This window comes from Diabrotica virgifera, chromosome 1, assembly GCF_917563875.1.
Source record: "Diabrotica virgifera virgifera chromosome 1, PGI_DIABVI_V3a".
In the NCBI taxonomy this organism is placed as follows: domain Eukaryota; kingdom Metazoa; phylum Arthropoda; class Insecta; order Coleoptera; family Chrysomelidae; genus Diabrotica; species Diabrotica virgifera.
This window is the reverse complement of record NC_065443.1, coordinates 211109974-211129332: the sequence shown is the minus strand read 5'-3', so window position 1 is coordinate 211129332 and position 19359 is coordinate 211109974. Positions and strand designations below refer to the sequence as shown.

Sequence of the window (19359 nt, the reverse complement as noted above, 5' to 3'; positions counted from 1 at the left end):
AAGGCCAATGACTAAGAACACCGCTAACTTACATTATTATGCTTCCAATTGGATATCTCCCTTTTTTTTTTTTTTTCAAGAAAATATATTGATTTTTTAACCGTAACTTTTTTATTTTTTATCCTAGAAAGTTTTTTAAAAAAGAATTTTGTAGGTTTTTACAGGGCCTATAAGGCTATTAATATTAAATCCTTTTAAAATCCTCATTCGCAAAAAGAGGTGTCTTTGAAAGGGTTGGTAAAGGTGGTTTTTGCATGTTATTACAAGTTTTAATTTTCAATAGCTCACTCAATCTTTGCCGTAGAAAAAATTTTTGCAAACCAAGTTCTTGGTAACTAAATAAGCTACAATTTTATATTTAAATATTTTTTGTTTCTCTGATGCTAATCTTTTTATTCTGAAGAAAAGGGCATTTTTTACCAACCTACAAAAATTCGTTATTCGCTTTTAACTCAATTTTTTTTAAAACCTTATCATTCTAAGCCGATCAAACTTCTAGAGCCTATTAATAATACATAAATTAAGAAGACCAAATAAGGATAATGACCAATTTTAATTAGGGTGGAGGGTAGGGGGAAGTTTCCGATCACTTTTTCGCTGAAAAAAATACGGACTGACATTCTTTTTACTATAAGTCACTTAATTTTTTAGATAGGGACTATTTTTTTATTTCTGGAGATAGATATTTTTAAATACTTTAAATTAGCTTGAACAAGTTATCCTCGAAAAATGCATAGTTTTCCCGTCTTTGAAACTACAATATTTAGTATTTTACGAAGAAGGGCTAGCATATAATAAAGTATAGATCGATTACTATTGGTCTTAAAGCAAATTATAAAAAACAGTTTTGTTTATTTTTTCAAAAGGTACATTTTTGTTAAGCAAACTTGTTTTGATAGAACGAAAACTTTTTGAATTATTAGCAGAAAACTGATTAAAAACAATGATTTTTTCGATTTAAACCAACATTTTTGATAGCGAATAATTCGAAACCTATTACATTTATCAAAAAAATGTATAGAACGTTTTTTGCTTAGAATGAATGTGTTTACTAACTTTTGCGGTCAAAATAAAATAAAAAATTTCCACCCCCGAGATGGGGTGGCAACCACCCCCATGGTAAAAGCGCCTTTCGGTCTCATATAGATTTTGATCCTTGGACTATCCACTACTTATTCTCAAATTTTCAAGCAAATCGATCTATTCTGTAAAAATTGCGGGGTTTTGTCCTATTTTAAGCTTCATTACTTGGACTATACATCACGTCCATGAAAAACGACACCATATTTGTCAAATATTGTACCAAACTAAAATATTGATGGCCAAAATCTCGGACTCGTGTAGGAATATAAGAAATGAGAATAACGATATTGCAAAGGAACTAACAACCAGAATTGAAATTACACGTGACTCATTTATGAAAATGAAACATTTTTTTGCAATAGAATTTTGAGTGTCGACATAAAAATGTGCGTGCTTAGATGTTATATATTTAGTGTCCTTCTATACAGTATACATAGAGGTAGCTAATCTGACTAAAGCGACGACAAAAAAGTGTAAATTTTCGAGATGTGGCTTTACAGAAGTATTCTGAGAATATCTTACGTAGGCAGTGGCAACACGGGAGTGATTGGTTAAATACTTAGTTATTTTTCTTCCGTGACAAACCCGATTATTCGAAAATTGCAGCGAAAAATAATTTAGCGCAATAAGACGATGTCAGTGGCGGCGCAGGATCATAATTTTATGTGGGCAAGATACATTTTGCGAGGCCCTCTGCTCGCGCATAAAGACAGATTTTTTAAAATAAAAACATGTGTCATTTTCATTATTAAACTTTAATTCTTGCAAAATCTAGTCAAGCTTACAACAAACCTAAAAATATTTAAGACCAACCAACGTTAAAAACAGATTAATTTAAATATTACAAGAACATAAGTTTTCTACTTTTTACACTGCTGAATTGTTTAATTACATGCTCGTAATCTATTAGCTTTGATGATCTATCAGCCTCGATAGACAAAATGACAAAATTGCGACCGCAGAAAGTCTTTCCTGTGATATGGTACTCCTTAAATAAATCTTAATGAGAAAGAGAGAAAAGGCAGTTTTTGCTCTTATTTGATTCAGAGTTGGACCATTGGACCACCATCTCCAGATAGCTATTTCTGCCTCTCAGGCGTTATCAATGGAGCTATGTAGTCACAACTCTGAATCAAACACTAACAGAGTGCCTTATTTAAGGGACATTGTCCCACTCGTAGGATTGTGTGTAAATCTTGACATCCTTTTAATATTTGCTTATGGGGAGTATTTTTTAATTTACTTATATCATACAGAAAACCGAAATTTTCATGATGTTGATTTAAAGCCATAAATCTCAAATCCATGTTGGTAATAATCGAATCAAGCAAAGTGTTAAAACAATTTGCTTCATACCGGCTTTTGAGACACTGTATAGGTTGATCCTCACGCTCATAATCAAAGACCCTTTTCTTTTTCGCCACTCTTTTGTTTTTGAATTCGTTCGGCAGATCATAAGAGCTTCTGTCAATAAATTGCTGAGCATCAGACAAGCATTTTTCAAATCCAGTTTGCCGATATTCTTGTACCAGTCACAAAATGTATGCAAATGTTTAAGGGTAATGCTCAAATGGACTTGTACAACAGATTGCCATAGTTTGCTTATCACTTATCACATTAACACGCGATAAAAATTCATATCATACATGTAGATATTACAAATTCTAAATTAACCATTTCGTTTAATACTAAATCACAATCACTGAGAGTGTCTGATCCGTTTGATTTTTCAAACTTTCTATGCATCCTACAACATCATCAAATTGAAATATTATGGCTACGTATCTATTATTTTATTAGTAGGTATAGTTACAAAACAGCGTTTAAATACCATAGTTTAAATTTCTTAAATAGAATGTCACACAAAAAATGTATATTATCACTTATGCACAATAAAAACTCAACCCAAGTAGACTATACGCTTTTCTTTGACAAACAACAGCATGAAAACAAAATCGTCAAATAGTTGCGGTGTACGGGGTAAAGCCTGGGTTTCCTCGAAAGCGGCACCGACAAACAGCGATCGTAGCACTGCTATGAATTACGTCAGATTACGGTGAAAAATTCAAGGTTCTTCACTGGGGCAATGGAATGTGCAAGCTCAGCAAGCGGTGGTTTCCAACGCATCCTTGGAAACCAACGCTATTATTTTGCATGGTACAGTTTTTTATGATGTCATTCATCGCAGTGGTACGATCGGAGGTTGTCGGCACCGCTTTCGAGGAAACCAGCTCTTAAGGCAGTTGTTTGACGAACGGGGAATACCCTATTTTGTTTTGGGCAGCGACGTGCAGTGGAAATAATTCTTTACCGATAGGAACGCAATTTCAGGGAAATACCCTTTTTTGGCCAGCGGTGATTTGCAATGCAGCGGGGATTTCTCGCGAGCGAATCGACGCAAGTACCATGCCGCCGTGGGCGGTTGCCCACGTCGCCCACGCCCTACGCCGCCTCTGGACGATGTGTATAATTAAAATAATGCGCTCAAGGTATGGTCTATCTACTGCAGGTTCCGCAAGCGGAGTACGCAATGCCGAGTCCCCACCCCATGGACTGCTTTGTGTGCTTATGACTATGTATCGCGCACTCCACACGCGCAACACAATCGTCCGTCGCACACGTGCGTCGCTATTGGCCGTGGAACAATTTCGACGATTGGTCCGCAGCGCAGCAGTTATTCACAGCAAGTTTTGGTTGTCAAACAAAAACTTCCTAAAATTGCATTTTACTTGATCTAAAATATTTCTTAAACTCTTGTTCGTTATTTTTTAAAAGTTCCTTCAGTTCTTCTTCTTTTAAATAGACTACTAACATCACCTCTCTCATCTAATAGACAAAATCATCATGTCTTCCTCTTCTTCTAGTAGCAAACATATCAATGTTTTTCTCTTCTCCATAACACACACCTACATCCAACAATACTTCAGACAAAATGAAATATTTATTATTAAAAAAATAAAATGCCTTGCGCAGTACTCATTTTGAATAGACCACCACAATATACGAAGTCTCCAGGCGCATTTAAAACGCCGAGAAAATCCCGGGAGAAGATATACTAATTATTATAGGCGATTTCAACGCCCAAATAGGCAAAGAAAACTGCTTCAGAGATGTTGCAAGAGAAAACTCGATATATGCCGCAACAAACAATAATGGAGAAATACTCTGTAATTTAGCAGCGGCATTAAACATGGACATAAGTAGCATGAGATATAAACACAAATACATACAAAAAATAACATGGATGAGACCAGGAAGTCTGGAGAGGAGTCAAATTGACCACGTACTGATTAAAAAGTCACACAAACAGTCGATAAATCACGTTAGATCTTACAGAGGGGCCAACATCGATTCGGAACATAATATGCTGGTAGTTACAAAATGTAAAATAAAAACAACGGAAGAAACACAGTTAAGATGGGACGTAGATAAATTTAAAGAGACAGGATTAAAAAGAAGATTTGTAAAAGAAGTAAATGCAGAGTTGCAGTTCAAGGAGAAACAATAAATGGAGGAACAGTGGAAAAAAATCAAACAAGGAATAAACAAATCAGCAGAGATAGTGGTTGACAAAATGCAAAAAGAAAGAAGAAATAATTGGTTTGACGAATAGTGCAAACTAGCAGTGTACGAAAATAATAAAACAAGATTGAAATGGTTAAGAACAAGCAAAGAAGAGAAACTAGAAAAATACAAAGATCAAAGGAAAAAGACAAAGAAATTGTTTAAATCGAAGAAAAATAAAAAAAAATTTGAAGAAATTATGAACCGAGATAGAAATAGAGAAAAAAGGACACAATTCAAAAAAAAATGTACCAATACTTAAAACTAGGTAATTGAAAACGAACAGCTAATGTAGTTCTAGAAGCAGAAACATGGCAGAAGTATTTCGAAGAAATGTATCAAGAAACGTATTTAGAAGAAAAAAGAGAAACAATAATGAACCCGGAACAAGATGAAGAAGATAAAGAATTCTATACAGAAGTAAAAGATAAAATATGCAAACTAAAAAACGGGAAAACAGCAAGAGACGACGGAATATATGAAGAACTTATAAAATACGGAAGGTATGCTGTATGCAGAAAATTTTATGAACTAATGCAAAATATATGGAGTAAGGAAATGCCCGAAGAATGAAAGAAGGGAATTATAGTGACAATCCCAAAACAAGGAGACCACAGAATATGTAAAAACTACCGAGCAATTAATTTACTGAATGTAACATATAAATTACTATTCTAATTGGGAAATAAAGTGAACGTCGAAACGTTAATAAAATAATTTTTTTTTAAGTTAAGGCCATCGGTACATAATTCGCAAATATTTTACGGGTATCCCTACTTTTTCTGTCGTTACACGGCAAATTACGTGTAGTAAAATTCACACTGGTATGGATATGTAAACATTACTAGAATGTCATTCTACTTGAAAATGTCATCATTAATTTAAAGAGATGGCTTTTGAATGCTCTTGGATAACTGTTATTTTTATAATTGCAAATTATTAATTCAGTTAATAAATGTGATAATTTTTTCACTAACTAATTCGAATAGTAGTTTACATAAATGCCACAAATAAGTAGCTTCAGAATAATAGTAACATATAAAGTAATGACTGGTATAATTAGAGACAAACTAACAATATACACAGAACAAAGCATAGGAGATTACCAGTACGGTTTCAGAAAAGGAAGATCCACGATAGATGCTATCCATACACTAAAACAAGCGATAGAGAAAACATACGAGTACAACGGAGAAGCACATATACTTTTCCTAGACTTTAAACAGGCGTTTGACAAACGAAACAAAAGAAAAATGATACAAGAGAGTAAAATACCAAATAAAATTATATAAATAATAGAAATGACAATGCGAGATTCCCAAGCAACAATAGGCACCGGAAGAGAGAGAACAGAAATAAAAAAAAAATGAAAAATGGAGTAAGACGAGATGATGCGCTCTCAATGGTACTATTTATTCTATCATTAGATAAGATAATAAAAATGCTGTCAAACGTAGGAACTATAAATAAGAATGCAGTGCAAATGATAGGATATGCGGACAATATAACTATAGTATCAACAGATAACAGGGAATTAAAGAAAATTTTCCAAGAAATAGGAAACGAAGCCAATGTCCTGAGAGGACTTTTTTTGGGAGGTGGCAATCTTCGCAAGACCGTCTGGTAAGGTGTCCCAGGTGTGTCGGATTCAGTCCGTCCTACTTCATCTTGACGGGCCGCCTACCGACTAAACCCACCCTCTTTCTCCAGCCGACGAGTCTGGAACCGCTCTTAGCGAGCATGTCTGACCCGTCGACCTTACTCCTAACTCCCCTCTGGCACTCTTCGCATGCATTCCATGAATTGGATGGCCTCCCGCTCCCCCCTACCGCACAAGCCTTGCGCCAGACCGGCCGGTGAAGCGACCGTCCACGCGCAACCCATGTGCGGGCTGGGCGACCAGTGGGCCCCCCATCTACGATGGAACTAGCAAAACAGAACCAGTTGGCAATTACGAGTAACACCAATCATTCATTCATTCATCAATTCACACTCGCACTCATACCCATTTATTCCAGGTTAAAAAGGGAGGCGGTCAGCGAGGTGGGATGTAAAATGTCCTAGCTGGGATGTAAAATGTCCTAAAATGACTAGCTGTCCCAGGACAGAAAAAACTGAGAGGACTGGAAATGAATGAAAATAAAACAAAATGCATGAATGTAAGCAAGAAAGTGGGTAATCCTTAATGCCTTAAGCAACAATAGAGTTGATGACCGATATTCAAAAATCATTAAATATGACAATGCAACATCGCAAATAAAAACAAAAGGAAAACAGAAAATATAAAACTGAAAGAGGAGTTAGACAAGTCGATTCTATCTCACAAAAACTATTTACCTTAGCTGTAGATCTCTAGAAGATATGTTTCGAACTTTGGAATGGGCAAATGAAGGGGTGGCGATAAACGGCGAAAACCTAAACCATCTGCGATTTGCCGTTGATTACGCTAATAGCAAAAGAGAGAGAATAATTGCAGAAAATGCTATTGGACCTAAATAACAATCAAAGGAAATATGATTAAAAATAAATCTAGCAAAAACTAAATATCTAACCAATGAATCTCTAGACTGCCAAAAATAGTACTCTCACAAAGACCAATACAAAAGAGAAGGAAAGGCAGGCCAAGAAAAAGGTGGAGGGACAGTGTGTACGAAAACCTGTAGAAAAGTAACATTGAGAGATGGAAAGAACTAGCATTGGACAGAAGGAGATGGAGGGAGGTGGCGAAGGAGTGTATAAAAAGACTGAAGTGCAATTAAATAAAATTTTTGAGACTAAAATAAAATATAATTCGAAATGTAAACATTTTAGCCCTAGGCCTACAAGGCATGTTGAGTTTAATAAATGAATCTTTAAATATAACTGGGAATATAACTCTGGACAACAATAATATAGAAAAGGTTGAGCTATATATATATATATATATATATATATATATATTGTTATATTTCTATTTGATCTGAAAATTAAATTTTTATAATTATAAGCAGAATTCAATTTAATATAAAATATTTTCAATTTTCTCAACCACGGGCATATAAATTTAGAACAACCTGTATACAACAAATTGTTATATTTAATTTTAAGAAGTGATTAAACGAAACTCGGGACAATGCGCTTAGAATAAACAAAGTGAATGGCGCGTACCATTATCGTTGTTCGCGGAAGGTTCGATCATTAGCCTATGCTAAATAAAACTCAAGTGAAATCGATAATAGGTCATTATCGTTGTTCGCGGAAGGTTCGATCATTAGCCTATGCTAAATAAGACTCAGTTGAAGTAGATAATAGGTCATTAAATTTTGTAAATAGTAGAAAGTAATTTTAGAATGGGAATTAACTATTTTTTTGGAAATCCATTAAGCATATTTAGAAAGATTAAAAATTGGTTTTGAGGAATACTGCGAATGAGAGTTGGTGGTGAAAGGTTGATTTGTGAATCTGGAAGGGATATTTAGAAAGTAGGGGAATGAATGACAAATAGAGATCAGAATGTTTTGAGCTGTCGAGAAGTGAAGTCGAGTAGTAGACGGTAGTGTAAGGAGAGTGAGAAAGCCGGTGTAGTTCCGTGAGTGTGGAGTATCTATCGTGGAACGAGAGGTAGGCCAGGTTGAGAGTAAAAGAACCTCCTTGAGCCAAGAGTGTCCCGGTAGCTGATTGCAGTTTCGAAAAAGGTAGAATACAGCATCACGACAGAAGCAGGAACGAGAGCTATACGAGCTAGTTTTCAAAGGAGAACATTACTGAAAGCCAGGACGAGGTTTTGATCGCAGCCAAGGATAGCAGGAAACGGGTCTTGTGTGAAGACATTCTCAGTTCACCAGAAAAAGGTCAGTCTCATTTGTTTGGACATGAATGTATGGGTTTTTCGTATTAAATACCACATTATAAATTGAAGAACATAATAAATAATATCAGAAAAGCTTCATCAAACTTAAATAGAATTGTTGCTAATAAATCCTAATAGTTAAATGTTAATAAAAACTTTCAATTGGAAACCAAAAGGAAATAAGATTCCCATTTGTAAATGTTATGTTTAAGAATAATAAGATCTAGCAAATATTAAGCAGTGATTGCCATTTAAATAAAATAAACAATATTTTGATTATAATTGTAACCCATATGTGTGTATTATTTTACTCTTTTCTTTCCTATCCCGATTAGGAACCATTGAGAAATACTTAGAAGCCACGAGAGTAAGTAATTAATTTTATAATTCGCCCTGAGATTGAAAGCATATTGATATGTGATCTGGTAAATTAATTAGATTATTATTAATGCATTGATTAAATTAAATGACATATAAGAATATTATCTCATATCAATAATCAAGATCACATCAACTGTCGTCCAACGTGGAAAGCATGGAAAAGTATTTCTAGTGGCAAATTTGAAGGATAGAAAGAGTAAAGCCGGTATTTGAAAATTTATATGCCTGTGGTAAAAAGTGAGATACTTACATTTGATAACATAAAATTTTAGATCTCTTTAGGTACAAATTTTACATAACTGATTTAATATTTTATTTTTACGATATTTACATTTGATATATTTATTGACAATTTATAATATTTGGGTGAGAAAAAGTCGTCTTGGTAACATACTAGTAAAATTTCATATTTGGCGGGGACAGTACTTCTTGAAAACGAATGTCTGTGACAAGAAGCCAAAGCAAAGACAATAAAAAACAAAAAGAATATTCAAATCAAGAGGATAATTCAGACAAAGAAGATATTTTAGACACAACAATCATGGAAACAGAAAAAAAGAATTGTCAGAATTAGAAAAGATATTACAACTTATGCAACTCCAATCACAAAAAATGGATGAAGCAAAAAGGACAATGGATAAAAATCAGGAGGAAACAAAACAAGCAATGGATAAAAATCAGGAAGAAACATCAAAGAAAATGGATAAAGTGGATCAAAAAATGGATGAAACACAACAAAAAATGGATGAAACACAACAAAAATTGGATCAAAAAATGGATGAAACAAAAAGAATAATGCAAGAAAATCAGAAGGAAACAAAACAAGCCATAGAAGAGAACAACAATAAAATGGAGGAACGCATAGAAAAGTATGAAATGAAAATTCAAGATAAAATAAAGGAGTTAACGAATGGCCAGAAAAAGGAACTAGAAAATTTGGAAAATAAGTTTGAAAATGCTATTCAAGCAATCAGAGAAGAAATGGAAAGAAAGATTGTGGAAATCAATATTCAACAAAATGTAGGAGAAAGAAGAGAAATGGTTATACATAGCACAGATGACGTGAAGATAAGGTTTGGCGGGGATGTAAGAAGATTACACCCAGTGCCGTTCATAAATAGCCTGAAAAAGAAAATACAGCACATCGGAAATTTCGAAACAGCAAAAGAAACTATCAGAAACCATCTAAAATATGAAGCAAGCCTATGGTTCGATTGCAAAGAAGAAGAATTTGACAGTTGGCAACAATTTGAACAAAAATTTTTGAATTATTTCTGGGGAAAAGTCCAACAATTGGAAATTAACAAGGAATTGCAAAATGGGAAATACAATGATAGGATGGGTATATCAGAAAGGACATATGCATTACAAATTTACTATAACGCAAAACATTTACAATATAATTACTCATCGGAACAATTAGTCGAACTGATTGCAAGACATTTCGAAGAAACGCTGGAAGACCGTATCACATTGCAAAACTACAAAGACATAGATAGTTTATGCCAATTCCTACAAATAAGAGAATCACGTTTAAGAGAAAGAAAATCAAGAAGGTCGCGAGAAGATTACAGGCCCCGAGAAACACAGGATTACAGAGATAGAAATCAAAATAGGAGGGACTATACAAGACGAGATTTTAATCCCAGAAGGGAAAACGAAAATAGAGACAACGGAAGAGGAAATTATGAACAAAGAAATAGGCAATGGAATGAGGACAGAAATCGAGAATACCAGAATAGAAACACCACACTCGCAAATCAAGAAAACAGAAATAATGGTAGACAAAATGAACAGGGATATCGAGAAAACCGAAACAGATCCGACAGACCAAGAGAAAATAGAAGAGAAGTAAATAATACCCAGACAGATGAATATGACGGAGAGAGACATTATGACGAAAATATAAACAACGATGAGCAACCGGCGTCTTTTCACGACGGCGCTCACTAAAAACCAAAATTCAAACAGGAATCTTTTGTAACCCCAAGGAGTTTATTAAATTGGCAAGAAACAACGAAAAGAAAAATGGAGTTAATTTAAAATTTGTGGATGGATTTATCAACGAGAAACCAATTAAAATTATGATAGACACTGGATCTGAAATAACATTGGTCAACAGAAAACTAATAGAAGAAGTTAACTTAACAAATTTAATTTACAAAATACCTAGGGTAAATTTAGTGGGCGCAAACAAACGGACATTGGCAACTATAAATGAAGGCATACGAGTAATGGTACGACTGGGTAAGAAGATGTATGCACTACAATGTGTAATAATGCCAAACATGTCACATGACATGATAGTAGGAGTTGACGAATTGGCAGAAAAACATGTAGTGATAGATTTTAAAAATAATACGATGAATCTAACAGAAGAAAAAGAAGAAGAACAGGACAAGGAACAGGAGAAACAAAATACGGACGAATCAGGTAAAGAACAAACAGTGGAAATGAATTTGGCAACGAAGCAAGGACAAAGAAGAAACGGGAGAAAAAGTCAGAAAAAGACAAAAGAAAATGAAACCTGTGGCTCCTCAAAAGAAGAGTTGAGCCCAGAAGAAGAAAAATTGAGAGTATCAAAAGCAAAAGAAAACTGGGATTCCTCAAAAGAAGAGATGAGCTCAGGAGAAGAAGAAATAAAGCTAACAAATGAAAGCGAAAAAGATATGATCGAAACAGTGGCATTTGAAGAGGAGGCATATGAAAACGAGGATGCAGAATACACGGTAAAAGTATGTGAAAAATCTGAGGAAAAAGACAGAAGATTGATATGGGAAAAAGAGAAAGACAACATAATAGCCGACACTCTAACACAGGATGAGGACACTGAAAATAAGGAAACAATTACTCTACAGGTGGGACTAATTAGAGTAATACAAGAAGAAGGGGTATAAGACGTAGATTAAAGTAAGGAAATATACAGGGAGTTGGTTTTGCCTCGAGAAAATTTATTTAAAAATGCAGATAAATTTTATCGAATACAAGGCGGGGATTTGTTATATTTCTATTTGATCTGAAAATTAAATTTTTATAATTATAAGCAGAATTCAATTTAATATAAAATATTTTCAATTTTCTCAACCACGGGCATATAAATTTAGAACAACCTGTATACAACAAATTGTTATATTTAATTTTAAGAAGTGATTAAACGAAACTCGGGACAATGCGCTTAGAATAAACAAAGTGAATGGCGCGTACCATTATCGTTGTTCGCGGAAGGTTCGATCATTAGCCTGTGCTAAATAAAACTCAAGTGAAATCGATAATAGGTCATTATCGTTGTTCGCGGAAGGTTCGATCATTAGCCTATGCTAAATAAGACTCAGTTGAAGTAGATAATAGGTCATTAAATTTTGTAAATAGTAGAAAGTAATTTTAGAATGGGAATTAACTATTTTTTTGGAAATCCATTAAGCATATTTAGAAAGATTAAAAATTGGTTTTGAGGAATACTGCGAATGAGAGTTGGTGGTGGAAGGTTGATTTGTGAATCTGGAAGGGATATTTAGAAAGTAGGTGAATGACTGAAAAGAGAGATCAGAATGTTTTGAGCTGTCGAGAAGGGAAGTCCAGTAGTAGACGGTAGTGTAAGGAGAGTGAGAAAGCCGGTGTAGTTCCGTGAGTGTGGAGTATCTATCGTGGAACGAGAGGTAGGCCAGGTTGAGAGTAAAAGAACCTCCTTGAGCCAAGAGTGTCCCGGTAGCTGATTGCAGTTTCGAAAAAGGTAGAATACAGCATCACGACAGAAGCAGGAACGAGAGCTATACGAGCTAGTTTTCAAAGGAGAACATTACTGAAAGCCAGGACGAGGTTTTGATCGCAGCCAAGGATAGCAGGAAACGGGTCTTGTGTGAAGACATTCTCAGTTCACCAGAAAAAGGTCAGTCTCATTTGTTTGGACATGAATGTATGGGTTTTTCGTATTAAATACCACATTATAAATTGAAGAACATAATAAATAATATCAGAAAAGCTTCATCAAACTTAAATAGAATTGTTGCTAATAAATCCTAATAGTTAAATGTTAATAAAAACTTTCAATTGGAAACCAAAAGGAAATAAGATTCCCATTTGTAAATGTTATGTTTAAGAATAATAAGATCTAGCAAATATTAAGCAGTGATTGCCATTTAAATAAAATAAACAATATTTTGATTATAATTGTAACCCATATGTGTGTATTATTTTACTCTTTTCTTTCCTATCCCGATTAGGAACCATTGAGAAATACTTAGAAGCCACGAGAGTAAGTAATTAATTCTATAATTCGCCCTGAGATTGAAAACATATTGATATGTGATCTGGTAAATTAATTAGATTATTATTAATGCATTGATTAAATTAAATGACATATAAGAATATTATCTCATATCAATAATCAAGATCACATCAATATATATATATATATATATATATATATATATATATATATATTTGTACAAATATTTTCGACCGTACTGTGTTATAGTGGTTTGAAGTTTCAGCAATTCGGTCATGTGAAATAAAAGTATATTTGTTATTTCTCAATATTTCGTCACACTTTTGTGACTTCTTCAGGAGAAAACTGTAAATTTATTAAGATTAGAAATTAACAAAAGCTAAATATTTAATTACTTACAACTATAAGAGTATTAATTTAGATTTTTTTAACATATCGTAAGGGACATTGACTTAATTTTGATTTTGACATTTATTATTTCGGAGTTATGGTAACTGCAATAAACTTTATATTCATAGAATATTGTCTGATATTTAAAATTCTTTTTTTAATAATAAATAGGTCAAAGTAAACCAAAGAAAATATTAACGGAATTTTAAGGTGGAAAGGTATGATTAATAGTAGAAAAATTTTAGAAAGAGACTAGAGTATATTAAATTGATCTATAAAATGTAAGTGATGGTACATAGTGAGTTAGTATAAGGCTGATATTTTTCGAAATTAAATAAAAATTAAGATGGATTAATTATTGGGTGAATAATTGAGTAATTTGTTTGAATTTTTACACTTTTTGAAAATATTTTAAAGGTTATTTATTATTTAGAATGTTACAGTAGATATTACTCAAATGGTTAGTATCAGTCTTATAATTAATAGATTAAATCTTATAATTAATATAAAAATCTTGGAACAAGTTGACAATTATAAAAAACGACTCTTCCTTGAGATGGTACATATTATCAAAACTCCAGAATCTATTAATTATAAGACTGATACTAACCATTTGAGTAATATCTACTGTAACATTCTAAATAATAAATAACCTTTAAAATATTTTCAAAAAGTGTGAAAATTCAAACAAATTACTCAATTATTCACCTAATAATTAATCCATCTTAATTTTTATTTAATTTCGAAAAATATCAGCCTTATACTAACTCACTATGTACCATCACTTACATTTTATAGATCAATTTAATATACTCTAGTCTCTTTCTAAAATTTTTCTACTATTAATCATACCTTTCCACCTTAAAATTCCGTTAATATTTTCTTTGGTTTACTTTGATCTATTTATTATTAAAAAAAGAATTTTAAATATCAGACAATATTCTATGAATATAAAGTTTATTGCAGTTACCATAACTCCGAAATAATAAATGTCAAAATCAAAATTAAGTCAATGTCCCTTACGATATGTTAAAAAAATCTAAATTAATACTCTTATAGTTGTAAGTAATTAAATATTTAGCTTTTGTTAATTTCTAATCTTAATAAATTTACAGTTTTCTCCTGAAGAAGTCACAAAAGTGTGACGAAATATTGAGAAATAACAAATAGACTTTTATTTCACATGACCGAATTGCTGAAACTTCAAACCACTATAAATATATATATAAACTAGAAATGATCACAGCTGATTAGTAATTATCAATTTACAAATTATTGGGTTAACAGCTGAAATGGAAGACTCAGTGTACTCTTTTCTACGATTCCAATATTTCGTTAACAGTCCTGATGATGTTAACGACTGTTAACGAAATATTGGAATCGTAGAAAAGAGTACACTGAGTCTTCCATTTCAGCTGTTAACCCAATAATTTGTAAATTGATATATATATATATATATATATATATATATATATATATATATATATATATATATATATATATATATATATATATATATAAATCCTTTAAATAACAGCTGACTTTTTAGATGAAAATGGGGTTGAAGTTTATTGGGTATCCAGCTGAATAATACCACTTGGTTTTATTCAGCTGGATACCCAATAAACTTCAACCCCATTTTTATATATATATATATATGCTTAAGACAAAAAATAGAACTGTCAAAGCTTAACCTAAAAGCTAATTTAAATAGATGTTCCTTAGCATGGGCAGCATTTGGTCGATTACAAATAGTATTTAAATCAAACTTACCAAATACTTAACTATTTTCTATGGGAAATAAGCCACAATTTTACTAAAAAAATATTAACGTTTCGAAGCCCAAATCGGGTTTCGTTGTCAAAATACAAAATACTTCTAAAATAAACAAAAATGTTGTTGCTAAGTAAAAAAATTCTTCTAATAATTTATTTAATCTGACTCATTTATATTGGCAATTCAGACGTATATTATACATTTTAAAGTAGAAGACTTTAAAATGATATCGCCAATATTTATGAGTTGCGTTCCTGGGACGACTTTACTAAAAGATAATTCATTAGTAAAGTCGTCCCAGGAACGCAACTCATAAATATTGGCGATATCATTTTAAAGTCTTCTACTTTAAAATGTATAATATACGTCTGAATTGCTAATATAAATGAGTCAGATTAAATAAATTATTAGAAGAATTTTTTTACTTACCAACAACATTTTTGTTTATTTTAGAAGTATTTTGTATTTTGACAACGAAACCCGATTTGGGCTTCGAAACGTTAATAAATTCATTTTTTTAGTAAAATTGTGGCTTATTTCTTATAGAAAATAGTTAATTATAAAAATGCCACAAGGAAATAGCTTCAGAACAACATTACCAAATACTTTAAAAGCAAAAACTTTCGATCAGTATGTGTTGCCAGTTCTGACATAAGGAACTGAAACTTACATCCCACGATGGATGGAATAGCTGTTGATGATGATAATGAAGCAAGAAAAAGAAGACACAAATAACAGAACTGACGATAGACGCACACAGCTTCGAAGAGGTTGAAACGTTCAAATGTTTGGGAGTATGAGTCAACAGAAGAAATGAAAGTGTAGATATAAAAAGAAGAAATCAAGCGGGAAACAAAGCGTTCTACAAAAATTAAAAAATATGTAGAGATATGAAGATAATCAACTATTTTCAATGGGAAATAAGCAATAATTTTACCAAAAAAATGATTTTATGTATTAACGTTTCGACGCCCAAGTCGTGTGTCGTTGTCACAATACAAAATAATACTAAATTAAACAAAAATGTTGTTGCTTAGTAAAAAATTCTTCTAATAATGTATTTACTCATTTATATCGGCAATTCAGACATGTATTCTACATTTTAAAGTAGCAGACTTTAAAATGATATTGCCAATATTGATGAGTTGCGTTCTTGAGACGACTTTACTAAAAGATAGTTCATTTGATTACATGAAATCCAACTCAAGAATATCCGCCACAAAAAATCATATCTTTACTATGGAATCTCTAGCGCGAGATTGCCATCGTTGCGTTTAGTTGTCTTTTTAAAGACAGATCACATGCTATGATTTTTTGTGGCGGATATTCTTGAGTTGGGGTTGATTCAGCGTTGCCAGACGTCCCGCTTTTCGCGGGACGTCCCGATTTTTAACTCAAAATTAAATGTCCCGCGCGGGACAGGCTCAATCCCGCTTTTTGGGAATAATTCGACCCTGCGTGCAGCGTACTGAGAAAGCGCAGCGGTTGGCACAAACAAGTGTGGACCGGCCGCCTGTCCAGCGCATAATGAATATAAGCGCGGGCGAGAGAGAGGGTGCCTCTGTGCCTCACGCAATCGGTGCGTGCGACTGCTAACATCTTCTCTTTCCCTTCTGCTCTTTTCTTGTTCTTATTTGAATCGTAAGCGAGTAGCTGTGATTACTTACGAAAGAAAAACGAATACCATTTGTTTTCGAGCTTGAAATCAGTGAGGTAGTGAGTTGCGTTAGGTGCGAAATTTAGTGTAATTGCAATAAGAAAACAAAAGTTCCAGTTTTTTTACGAAAGATGAATGAAACTTATGAAACCGATAGTGATGTTTCGGATTGCTCGAAACCGGAAGACATTACACCCAAGAAGAAAATCAAACTAGGAAAACATCGCCTCACCAAATACAGTTCAAATTGGCAGAATGATCACAATTGGTTGCGTTCTGTGGCGTCGGGTGAGTATAAAGCTTACTGTACACTGTGTAAAAAAGAGTTTACTATTTCACATGGCGGATTAAACGACGTAGTGAAGCATTCCAAAACAAATAGTCACTTGAAGATCACTAGTTCTCGTGCTGCAAGAAACTTAACTAGCTATTTCCAGGCACCGGGTACTTCAACATCTGATCGTGATCGCGATGATATTATATACAAAACGTCAGCTGCAGAAATTACTTCTGTATATCACACCGTTAAACATTCGTTAAGCTACAATAGTCTGGATTGTTTTCAAAAGTTATTACCTCTCATGTACGCCGATTCTAAGATAGCTAAGAATGTTAAATGTGGTAGGACAAAGAGCGAAGCAATAGTTTGTGAAGTATTGGCAAAAGAAGCTTTGAAGGACGTAGTTCAAAATTTAAAAGAAGATTTATTTTTTTCGATTTCTACGGATGCCAGCAATAAAGGAAACCGGAAAATGTTTCCAATATGTGTGCGATATTTCAGTTTTGACAAAGGAATACAAAACAAATTAATAGATTTTGTGGAGAGTAATGACGAAACTGCCGACCAAATAACAAAGGTACTTTGTGAAACACTGGATAAACATAACTTAAAATTATCGCAAGTAACATCATATGGTGCAGACAATGCAAATGTAAACTTTGGTTCAAATCATTCTGTTTTCACTAATCTTCATTCCAAAAACGAAAAAATATTAAAAGCTAACTGTTCAGTTCACATCTTGCATAACATGAGCAAATTTGCATGTGATAGATTAGACATCGATGTAGAAGCTATCATCTTAAAAATATATGGCCATTTCTCACATTCAGCTAAACGTCGTGCGGAATTGATGGAGATATTTGAAACTACGGAAATGGAGTGGGTCGAGTTATTACGTCACGTAAATACAAGATTTTTGTCGCTCTGTCCTGCTGTTGAGAGAATAATCAAGGTTTGGCCTGCTTTGAAAAGCTACTTTGATAAAAAAGAATCATGTGCGAAAGCCATTGAAAAAATTTTTGGTTCTGAAGCAGAGGAAACAAAAACTCTAGCCTACTTGAATTTTGTTTATAATGTGATGAGTGCTTTTGGTACATTAATAAAAGAGTCTCAGGGAAATGACATTGCCATAACCGAAATGCATGAGTCATTATGCCTCTTCCGTTCAAGACTGATTCAAAGACAGAAGGATGGGTTTTTCGGCTACCAGACGAAACTTATTTTAAATAAATTAGTTGAATCTGAAGAGATCAAAGTCATCGAAGACTTTAAACTATTTTACACAAAATGCCAAAAATATATAGAAAAACGTTATAATTTTTCAGATGAGAATATTTTTGCTAGACTTAAATTCCTAAATCTGGAAACTGAAATTAGTTTCGACATGATTGAAAATGCTATCGCTTTATTGAAATTGACAGACAATATTTCGGTAGATCACCTATATGAAGAATTTAACTTGTTGAAATCATCTTTGGACGTATTAGTGGGAAATTCCAAAGACACCACTGCCACCACCGCACAGAAATGGCAACAGCTCTTTCAACAGTTTCCAAAAAAAGATACCAGGAATATGTTTAAACTCGTATCTTTTATATTAAGTACTCCAACGTCAAACTGCTTTCCAGAACGAGTTTTTTCGCAGATGAATTTGAAATGGTCAGATGCGAGAAATAAATGTTCCGTAAAGTTAATTAAAGCAGAATTACTCGTCCAGTTTAATCTACAGCTATCCTGTGAAGAGTTCTTTAAATTTACTAAAGAGAAAAGGGATATTTTGAAAGAAGTTAAATCCTCACAAAAATATGAATAAGTAATTCTTATAAATAATTAAAATATTCTCTTATTGTTCTTATTTTGTTATTCTTATATCTTTTATAACTTTTATTCTTATAAATATATAAAATTATTCTCTTATAATTTGTAACTCTAACTTCTATGACTTTTGTTTGAAACGCCACATTTTTCTAACGAATAAAACGTTTTTGATTCTGATATCTGATTTGTTTTTTATTTTTTTATTCAGAAGACGAATAAGACTCAATATTTTAATGATAAGGTAAATGTGATTTAAAATACCATATTTTTATTAAAATTTATTTTCTATTGATATTTTCACTAGGTGACTATCTTAATGTCTCGTAAACGTAATTTGAACTAAAATAAAAAGATAA

General features: G+C 32.9%; 1 protein-coding gene across 3 annotated transcripts in view; it reads left to right on the top strand.

The window, feature by feature from the left end:
* The window catches only part of LOC114346174 (mediator of RNA polymerase II transcription subunit 14), a 148525-nt gene that overhangs the window by 114796 nt on the left and 14370 nt on the right, over positions 1–19359 (top strand). The window lies entirely within an intron of this gene.